Source organism: Rosa chinensis, chromosome 5 (assembly GCF_002994745.2).
Source record: "Rosa chinensis cultivar Old Blush chromosome 5, RchiOBHm-V2, whole genome shotgun sequence".
Classification (NCBI taxonomy): Eukaryota; Viridiplantae; Streptophyta; class Magnoliopsida; order Rosales; family Rosaceae; genus Rosa; species Rosa chinensis.
In genome coordinates this window covers 82364838-82371340 of record NC_037092.1, presented here as the reverse complement: position 1 = coordinate 82371340, position 6503 = coordinate 82364838, and the positions used below count along the sequence as shown (strand labels likewise).

The following is a 6503-nucleotide window of genomic DNA, read 5'->3' as shown; positions in this document are numbered from 1 at the left end:
CCGACAGTGTCAACATATTCAGCGACTCTAAGTTAGTCGTTAACCAGGTCAACGACAGGTTTTAGGCCAAGGACCAGCAGTTGGCAGCATACTTAGGGTACGTCAGGACACTGCTTAAAAAATTTAAATTTCACACCATCACACAAATCCTAAGGGAAAAGAACGCCCAGGCTGATTCACTAGCAAGACTGGCAAACGTCTAGCCACACCAAAGTCCAGCGGACACAAGAGTAGAGTGTCTCGACAGGCCAAGTATCACAAAAACCCTGGCGGAGATCTTCAACATTGAGGTCAATCCTAGCTGGATGGACGAGATTATCAAATACAAACGCAACGGGACATTGCCAGAGGACAAAGTCGACGCGCAACAACTCAAGCGGAGAGCAACCCGCTACAACATCCAAAACTGCAAACTTTACCGCCAGGGATTCACTCACCCCAACCTCCGCTGTCTAACCCTAGAGGAAGGAAGGGTCGTGCTGGCAACGATACACGGCGGAGAATGTGGAAACCACTCAGGCGCCAGATCCTTAGCCAATCGCACAATGCGACAGGGCTACTTCTGGCCTACACTCGGTGACGACGTCCGGCAGATATCGAAATCTTGTCACAAATGCCAACAATATGCTGATCTTCCACATGCCCCGGCTGAACCACTGTCGGTCATCATCGGTCCATGGATTCACTCCACGTGGGGCCTGGACTTGATGGGAAAATTCCAAACCGTGGAGGGCCAGTTCAAATACATCATTGTTGCTATCGACTACAACAGCAAATGGATAGAAGCGGAGCCCCTGACGGCAATAACTACCGCCAAAGTAATTCACTTCCTCTGGAAGAACATCTACTGTCGCTACGGGGTCCCGCATACAATCATCACAGACAACGGCACACAGTTCAATAATAAGGAACTCATCTCTTTCACCGCCAACCTGGGTACCAAGATGCGTTTCGCATCCGTTGCTCACCCGCAAACCAACGGCCAGGTTGAAGCGGCAAACAAGATAATCAAGAAGCTGTTACAAAAGAAACTCGACAGGGCCAAGGATTTGTGGGCGGAGAAACTCCCGGAAGTTCTATGGGCCATCAGAACGAACCCAACTTCTGCCACTGGTGAAACCCCCTTTTGTATGATGTTCGGAACTGAGGCCGTCCTGCCTATCGAGGTAACTCAACCAACCGCTAGGGTCGAAGGCTTCTGCCCAGAGACCAACAACGACGGAGTCAACCTTGACAGGGATCTCCTAGAGGAAAAATGACATAAAGCCCATCTGCACAACCTGTAAAACATGCAGCAGGTCTCGCGTTTCTACAACGCCAGGGTCAAAGCCCGCAACCTTCAACTGGGGGACTGGGTAATGAAGAAAGTCATACCACCGCCAACTAAACTCCGCCCTACTTGGGAAGGTCCATACAAAATTGTAGAAGTCGTTAGCCCAGGCACCTTCTACTTAGTGGACAAGGATGGCGTCACAACGACCCACCCTTGGAATACCGAACACCTTCGGTATTACTACAAATAGTCATGCCGCTACCCAAGAGCATCTAGACTTAGCTAAATTTTTGTTCAATATTTAGCTAAGGGAAGCTACCCAACGGGTACGACCCCGCTTTTGTAAACGCTGTTCAGGCAGCTATCAATGAAACGAGGAATTATTCAAACCATTGTTACTAAGTCTAGCACTAGGGGCAACTGGCAATGCCAGTCAGCGGACCACGTCCGCTACATTGTGCACTTGGACCAATTTTAATTCCTTTAATGTTTCATTCATTGGCAAAAGCAAAATTGTCAAAACTCTAGCGGTACAAGATGTCATAGAAAAAAAACCAAATTCAGAAATTTCATATACTTAGGGCTGGGACTCCCCACCCAAAAACAAAAAAAAAAGTTCATTACATCAGATAATTACGCCTCAGCGGCTACAAAAATAATTTCACTTCCATCTTTCAAGGGTTGGCGAGGTTGGCTCGGTTTCCTTCGGCATCTCCACCTTCAGCGTCCGACGGCGGTTGTTGGCGGCTTGTCTGGTCAGATCTGCGGGCAGTAGGACTTGGGGTCTCTATTGTACCATCCGCCCTGGTATGGCCCGCCAAAAACCCAGCACGGGACACCTCCGACTGGGTAGGAGTCCGCTGGGAGTCATCCGCCGGACAAGCGCCACTTTCCCCACTACCCGAGCGGGCACCATCAACCTGAGAGGGGGCAACACCCTTTGCTGACGGAGCATCCTTAGCTGGCGGCACGACCGGCATGGACGCCTTCGCCCAATCAATGGCGCCGTTCGGCTGCAGCATTTCCACATTGGCTAGGGCACCGGCCTTCGCCGCTTCTGTCAGCGCCTTCTTATATTCCGCCGACTGCTTGTATGACTCCATAGTGGCGGCCGCAGCGCTGCTCCCCTCAGTCCTCAGGCGAGCGACTTCACCCTCCAGCCGTTTAACCTCGGCCAGCCTAGCGGCAGACTCCCGCTGAAGGATCTCAACCTTTTTATCTTTGGCGGCCACCCAATCTTGCAGCAGGGACATATCTCACTACAAGAGAAAATGTCATCGGCGACAACCCAAAGTTGTCGTAAAAAGTCTAAATTTCTCGCTGAATTAAAAATGCAACAACTTTGGGTTGTCGCAACCAGTTGTCGCCTTATGTGTTTTACTGAATGTCAAAATCGACGAAATTACACAATTGTCACTTTTTCAATATGCAACGCAATTAGTTCCTCGCATATCACAAATTGTGAGACTCACAAGTGTGTTATAAAAAACTATATGCGAGACTTTATATTTGTTACTATTTTTAATATACGAGGCTTCGTTTACGTCGCATATTCCATATGCGGGGATTGGATGTTTGTTGCATTTTCAATAAGCGATGCAATTCGTTCCTCGCATATGACATCTTGAGAGACAAGTGAGTGCGTTACAGAATGCTATAAGCGAGACTTTATGTTTGCTACAATTTATAATATACGAAACCTCGTTTACGTTGCATATTCCGTCTGCGAGGTTTATATGTTTTATCAAAAATTTATATGCGAGACTTTTTTTTGTTGCAAAAAATAACTGCGAGGTTTCATTTTTGTTGCATATATTAATATGTGACACATATGTATTTGTTGTAGAAAATTATATGCGAGGCTTCTTGTTTGTCTCATATAATTTCGTCGAGAAACTAATTGCGTGGCATATTGAAAAAACGACAACTGTGTAATTTCGTCGCTTTTGACAATCAGTAAAACACATTAGGCGACAACTGGTTGAGACAATCTAAAGTCGTCGCATTTTTAATTCAGCGAGAAATTAAGCATTTTTACGACGATTCTGGATTGTCGCCAATATCTTTATAAAGATATGTCAAATCAGCATAGTAGTTGTCGAAAATATAAAATGCAAGATTAAATATTTGTTAATAAAAATAATAGGTGAGGTCTCATATAATGATTTGCAATATATGCAAAAGAATCATTGTTTGTTGCAAATAACTTTACATGAGGCTGGATTTTTTGTCTCATTTAATAATTATTTATTTAAAAATTTCAAAATAATTTGAATATTAAAAAAATATTAATAATAATCCAAGATTTTTCATTAATCTAATAAAGCTTACAAAAATTCTACCCAAAAATAATAATAACTAATAAAAAGAAAAAACTAGCTAACCTAAACCAAAAATGACTGAAAATGACTTTATAAATCCCAAATCGTCCTCCAAGAAGTCTAGCACAACTCCTCCAAGGCATGTTAAATGAAAGACACAGCTCCGCCACGATTCATACTCCTTTGTTTCTTCGGCTAGCTGAATTCTTGTTGCATTTTACCTTTATAAATAATGTGAAGTCAAAAATATATACTCTAAGATTTTTAATCCAAGCATAAAATGTAGGTATAGAGAACACATACAATATATTTTGGATTAGTATAGAGTTTATCACATAGCCAATGCCACTCCTCTGTCGATCTCTCACGCCATAGATCCCGTGGAGGAAGCATGGCTAATCCCTCAGCAGGTGTTTCACATTTTCGGTAGTGATCATGCAACTTCCACTTGAATTGAGTATACGCCAAGCGCATCTAGTTATTCACAAAATTCACAATTTTTGGATGTTCTATTTCCACATCAAAATGTACCTAATCAAGATTCAAATAATCCAAAAGTGTTAGGGACACAATATATTAACTATACATTAAACCAATTTGATTAAATAACTTACTGTTAATCCTTCTCTCAATGTCTTCTTAATATCTACTGGAATCTTATTCCACCCATAGTAACATACTGGAGCTCGACTTCGAACCTGAATCCCTATAGAGGTAGTGAACTTACTGTACATGTATTCAGTAATAAGGACCCAATACATCCGGTCAAATATTATCTCCATCTTCTTGTTGCTATTCCTAGCAATCATCTGAATCATACCCTTTCCAGTCTTTATTCCACGCTTTCTCTTCAATTCAGCAGGGGTAGAGGAAGCCTTGATTTGTAGAGCTTGAAATATCATCTGCATTACATAACAAGAAAGAGTCAAACTACTTATTCAAAGTTTAGTAGAAGTACAACTATCTTTTGTTCAAAAAAAAAAAATACAACTTATTCAAAGTTTAGACAAATGTATGGACCCAAAAAAAAAATTAATTATACCGCCCAGCAAAATAACATAATAATTGACCAATACTGCCCACAAGTTTAGTAAGATCAAATGACCAATTCCTCTTTTAAACACATTGTACTTTAGTCTGTTTTCCTTAAAGCTTCATACTGTACTCTATCTATGTACATACTAAAAGGAATCTAGATAATTCTTCATATAGAAGAGTACAATGATCTGCAGTTCTTTTATCACAAAAAGAATAAGAAAAAGGTTTCGCCAATTCGGCGACTCTTAATCAACGAATCAAATCAAGAAACAAGTTCAGTATCTCAATCGGGTTAAAAACAAACGGTAAGTGTGCACTAGTGTCCCAAGTCATATGTTAGAAATCTTCGATTCATATCTTCTATGAATCTGACATACCAATTAATACAAAAGAAGACTAAATGATCCCACATGCCGTAGTCCATTCACATGAGCAACACAAAACAACATCAGTTCCTTCCCCAAGTAATTCAAGCAAGTGTAATGTTACTAAATCTTTTAGTACTACCAGCATTATGCTAAAGGGAAGCTCCCCCAACCGCCCCCCAATAAGATGTAAATAAATTTCAGATCAGAAAGCGAAAAAAAAAAATTATAAGTTAAAAGAAACATTGCTGTCTTCAAAAGCACATACAATATATTGTGGCATACTGCAAACTAGTAACAGCAACACAAAAAAGAAAAGAAAGGAATGGGACAGAACACTCATAACAAGGAAAATGAAACTTGAAAAATAGGGATACTTTACCCTGGTACACAACAGAAAATGAGAACCACCAAAATTTTGAACAAAAAATTCATAAAAGACCAAAAATTGAATCGAGATTGTTTGGAAGTTGTGAACCATGTTAATAGTGAGGAGCGTGGAGATATACCTTTGAGCAGATATTACCAATCCAACTATCTGAAATAGGTAATTGCAAAATCTCTACAGATAACCCAGTACAAATTCAACCAATTGCAGCGAAACACAGAAAAATTCAACCAATAACCTAGAAACATACCTGGAAAATTGAACACCGGAAAATCGAACGAAGAACACCTGTAATCTGCAATTCGATAAAAGAAAAAAACTAAAAGTCAAATGAAGAAAACACCTTAAAAGAAAAAATAAAAAGATATAAACCTAGGCAATTTGCAACAGACCCTTTGAAATGAATATTGAATAGAGAGAGTAGAAGTTGATCTTGTGATGAACAGAGCCGATTCCCTTTTATATTGTCATCCATCTTGTTTGGGTTAGGAAGAGTCCTAATTAGGACTCCTCTCTTTTCTCTCAAAATCCCGCCTTCTCTCTCAAAATCCCACCTAATTTTCCCGCTTGGTTGATAGAAAAACAGAAAGGATGGCGTCTGTGAGCAGAGAGAAGAACGGCAAGAGATGGAAAAAACTCATGTTATCAAAGTTGTTTTGACTGATAAGAATGAAACCTAACTATTTTAAGAAAAAAATAAATAAATAGAATCATAATCATAATTATCGCATAGATAACTATCATTAGTTTGATAAATTCATAATTATGGAATAATTAATTTCTATATGTATACATGAAGTCAAAATCAATACGTTGAAATAACTTTAACTAAGAAGGGGATATATATATATATATATATATATATATATATTAAATGGAGACAAATTTATTTCTTTCTCAAAGACAATTTTATTTAAAGACGAAAAAGAAAAACAACAAAATTATTGAGAAAAATACCAAATAATATCACCCAATACTTGGAAAGCCGCATTCTTAAAAAAAAAAAAAATTATGGAAAGCTTCAAAAAAATTGAAATAACTCGGTTCATAAATCTAGTCACTATAATCACCTAGTAATTCTTCTTCACCCAACATAAAATCATCATCCGTAGAATTGT

General features: G+C 39.5%; 1 long non-coding RNA gene across 1 annotated transcript; it reads right to left on the bottom strand.

The window, feature by feature from the left end:
- Positions 1 to 3561: 3561 nt before the first annotated feature.
- Positions 3562 to 6030, bottom strand: LOC112167616. The gene is made up of 5 exons (XR_002923865.2): positions 5778 to 6030; positions 5636 to 5680; positions 4209 to 4496; positions 3898 to 4125; positions 3562 to 3815 (listed from the first exon to the last, which is right to left on the bottom strand). It is a non-coding gene; the product is annotated as an uncharacterized LOC112167616 (long non-coding RNA).
- Positions 6031 to 6503: the final 473 nt, after the last annotated feature.